This window comes from Arachis ipaensis, chromosome B5, assembly GCF_059453495.1.
Source record: "Arachis ipaensis isolate K30076 ecotype BB chromosome B5, ASM5945349v1, whole genome shotgun sequence".
In the NCBI taxonomy this organism is placed as follows: domain Eukaryota; kingdom Viridiplantae; phylum Streptophyta; class Magnoliopsida; order Fabales; family Fabaceae; genus Arachis; species Arachis ipaensis.
The window spans coordinates 116,732,365-116,737,060 of record NC_142440.1 but is presented as its reverse complement, the minus strand read 5'-3'; positions in this window follow the sequence as shown (position 1 = coordinate 116,737,060).

Below are 4,696 nucleotides of genomic sequence, written 5' to 3'. Positions count from 1 at the left end.
TCTTCTGTTGACTCTGAACAGTTAGAATCCTTGCACGAATCTTCTTAATGTTCTCAGTAGTCTCTGCTATCAAGTCTGGACCCAATACACTTACCTCACCAGATTCATACCAACAAAGTGGAGATTGGCACTTCCGTCCATACAAGGCTTCATACGGAGCCATCCCAATGCTTGCATGAAAGGTATTGTTGTACACAAACTCCACCAATGGCATGTAACGATCCCAACTCCCAGGTTGATCCAAAACACATGCTCTCAGCATATCCTCCAACGTCTGAATAGTCCTTTCCGACTGTCCATCGGTTTGCGAATGATATGCGGTACTGAGACATAGCTTCGTACCGAAAGCTCTTTGGAAAGCTCCCCAAAACCTTGATGTGAATCGGGGATCACAGTCCAACACTATGCTCGATGGCACACTATGTAACCTTACTATCTTTTTGATGTACAATCTTGTCAACTCCTCCATAGAATAGTTTACTCGGATAGGCAGAAAATGAGCGGGATTTGGTTAAGCGATCCACGATCACCCAAACCACATCAAATCCCGACCTAGTCCTCAGTAAACTGGTCACAAAGTCCATTGCAATTCCTTCCCACTTTCACTGCGGAATCTCAAGTGGCTGTAACATCCCTTACGGTTTCTGTTGCTCTATCTTCACCTTCTGACAGGTTAAACACTTTGATACCACTGTTGCTACTAGGGCTGGCAATGGGTAGGGTAGGGTAGGGTTTGAACCCTACCCTAACCCTATTCGCGGGTTGAAAATTTTATTAAAACTCTACCCTACCCTACCCGCAGGTTGAGAATCTCTCTACCCTAATCCTACCCGCACCCTAAAATTCTAAACCCTACCCTACCCTACCCACAGAAATATCAAATTTTTTCAAAGTAAATATAAAATTCAATCATTTCGAATTTTATACATATTAATAACATAAAAAATAAAAAAGTAATGCTCTAAATTACTAAATTAACTAACTAGTTTTAGTAGTTGTTCACTTATTGTAAGTCATTACATAAAGGAGGTTGTGGGTTCAACTCTCACTTCCTTCGCTATATACCTAATTTTTATAAAATATGTGTTATATATGAGGTGCGGGTAGGGTAGGGTAGGATACACCCTAAACCCATACCTTACCCTACCCGCATGCATATCCGGACCGTACCCTACCCTACCCACAGCGGTCGGGTAGCCTACCCTACTCAAACGGATTGGACCAGGTTGGGTATCCACGGGTAGGATATGAATTGCCAGCCCTAGTTGCTATATCACCCTTCATCCCAGGCCACCAGAACATCTTCTTTAGGTCATAATACATCTTCGTAATTCCAGGATGAATGGAAAACCCACTGTTATGATCTTCCGACAATAAGTCTTGCCACAAACTCCCGACATCCGGTATGCAAATTCTTCCTTTGTATCTCCAAAATCCTTCACCATTCCTAGTGAATTCTCTACACCTCTTATCACCAACTGGTTGAAACAACTGCTGAAGCTTCTGCTCATCTTGTTGAGCCCTTTGTATCTCTGATTTAAACGTGTTTGAGATTTGTAGCTGGTTTAAACAAGCTCTTCCGGTAACTTCACCAATATCCAGCTTAAGATCCACAAACTTATCTACTAGCTCCTCTTCCTTATTCCTCATCCAAGCTATTGTTAAAGATTTTCGACTCAACGCGTCTGCCACCACATTCGCCTTTCTAGGGTGATAACTCAACTCGAAATCATAATCTTTAAGCAACTCCATCCACCTCCTCTAACGCATGTTAAGCTCTTTCTGATCGAAGATGTACTTGAGACTCTTATGATCAGAAAATACGCTAAACTTCACTCCGTACAAGTGGTGTCTCCAAATCTTCAATACAAACACAATCGCCCCTAATTCCAAGTCATGAGTTGGGTAATTCACCTCATGCGGTCTCAGCTGACGCGATGCGTATGCCACCACATTCCGGTGTTGCATCAACACGCAACCCAAAACCTTCAGGGACGTATCACAATACACTTCGAATGGTTCATGCGGTTCCAACAAGATTAAAACAGGTGCTGAAGTTAACTTCTGCTTCAAAGTCTGAAAATTCTCTTCACACTCTGACGTCCATACAAAAGGCGCTTCTTTCCTTTTCAATTTAGTCATTGGTAGTGCAATCCGGGAGAATCCTTCAATAAATCTCCGGTAATATCCGGTTAAGCCCAAAAAGCTCCTGACTTCCGTCACAGTCGTCGGTCTTTCCCATTCCATCACCGCTTCTACCTTCGAAGGGTCTACGGCTATTCCTCCTTTGCTCACCATATGACCTAAGAACTTTACTTCCTCCTTCCAAAACTCATACTTCGACAACTTAGCGTATAACTTTTGCTCCTTTAGGATTTGCAGCGCAATCCTCAAGTGCTCCTCATGCTCTTTCACCATCTTAGAATAAACTAAGATGTCGTCTATGAAAACCACCACGAATTTGTCTAAAAAAGGACGAAAGACTCTGTTCATGTAATCCATGAAAACAGCAGGTGCATTCGTTAACCCAAAGGACATCACCGCAAATTTGTAGTGTCTATAGCGTGTTCTAAATCCAATCTTAGGGATATCGTCCTCCTTCACTCTGATCTGATGGTAACCGGATCTCAAATCTATCTTAGAAAACACTCCAGCTCCTTACAACTGATCCATCAAGTCATCTATCCTTGGCAGCGGGTACTTATCCTTTACAGTCACTTTGTTCAATTGTCGGTAATCCACACACAATCGTATTCCTCCATCTTTCTTCTTTACCAATAAAACTGGCGCTCCCCACGGTGATACACTCGGTCGAATGAACCTCTTGTTCAGAAGCTCTTCCAACTGAGTCTTTAATTCTGCCAGCTCTATCGGAGCCATTCTATATGGCGCAATTGACACTGGTCTGGCTCTCGGCACTAATTCAATCGCAAATTCAATCTCCCTTTGAGGTGGGAACTCAGGGATATCTTCCGGGAACACCTCCAGAAAGTCTTTAACCACCGGTATCTAACCTAAGCTCTGGGCATCCCCCAACGCATTAGCAGCCAATAGAATATAACCCTGACACTCCTCCCCACTACAGTGCACCATTATAGAGTTCAAGTAATATCCCGTAGCTACCACTGCTCCATTTTCTCCTTCCGGCATAAACCAAATTGACCGCTCAAAGCAATCCAACAAAACCCGATTCTTTGACAACCAATCAAACCCCAAAATCATTTCCAATCCAATCAATGGCAAACAGATCAAATCATGCACAAAGTCTCTACCCTCAAGCTTGAAACCTACTTTCCTACACCATGACCTAGTCATAACTGTCTGGTGCGGAGTATGTACATGCAGATCAAATAGTAACTCTGACACTTTCAAGCCTAATTCCTCAACTTTAGCAAACGAAATAAACGAATGCGATGCTCCAATATCATACAATGCAACTAAAGTCTTATCACCAATTAAACATATACCTTTCATTAACGGATCTGCCTTGGAAGCATCCTTGGCATTCACAGCAAAAACTCGCCCCTGGTGCTGACTCTGACCCGCACTTGGGTTCTTCCCACGTGTGCAATCCCTCTCAAAATGACCAGGCAAGCCACAGTTGAAGCACCCACCTATACCAACCTTGCAAGAGTCATATGGATGAAAACGTCCACAACGATCACAAGCTAAATCCGGAGAATTCTTACTCTGATTTCATCTCCCTTTGCCATGATGAATCTGATCATGGGTGTTCTTTCTTAAGCCTCCTAGATTTTGCAGCACATATCCTCTTCTCTTGAAGCTTTGTCCTCTCGGATGAAAATACTTGCCACGCCCCCGACTAGAGCTCCCTCCATGAGTGTCCTTGGACGCCGCCACGGTCTTGGCATACTCCTCCACCACTCTTGCCTTATTAACCAAGTCGGAGAAGACACGGATCTCCATAGGAGCCACAACAGTTATAATGTTGTCCTTTAGCCCCCTTTGGTATTTAATACACCTCCAACTCTCATAAGCCTCTGGGGCACCCTGACATACCCTAGAAAACCTACAAAGTTTCTCAAACTTGCTAGTGTAATCTGCCACAGACAGGGAACCTTGCTTCAGCTGCATTAGTTCCATCTCCTTTGCTTCCCTTGCAAACTCAGGGAAGTACTTCTTATAGAAGGCCGTTTGGAACACCTCCCATGGAATGTTGGTGTTCTGAAGCTATAGCAAGCGACACTCTGCTTGCCACCAGGGTTGGGCCTCTCCCGCTAGCTGATAAGCTGCAAACTCGACATATTGATTGATGGGAACATGCTGCGCCTGTAAAGCACGCTCCATATCCTGGAACCAGTTATCCACTTCAGTAGGATTAGTTGATCCTTGGAAAGTTGGTGGATGAATCTTGAGGAATGTCGCCAAGGTCATCGGAACACCACCCGTGTTATCGCCGTTTCCCTCAGCATTATCATTAGCATTCCCTTCACCATTCCCGTTTCCATTTTTGGCCGGTTGGCCCAATCTCTGCACAGCTTCCAGAGTTGCAGTAGCATTAGCCTCCATGGTATTTGCTAAATTACCCATGGCCGCTATTCACACCCTGGATCGAGCTATCCGATCCGAGATGTTCAGTAATAAAGCGACCAACCTCCTCAGGTCAGGCTATCCGACCTCTTCTCAAAGAGGTCGGTCAAATCGACAGGAAAGCCCAGTAAGGGGCCCAAATAGA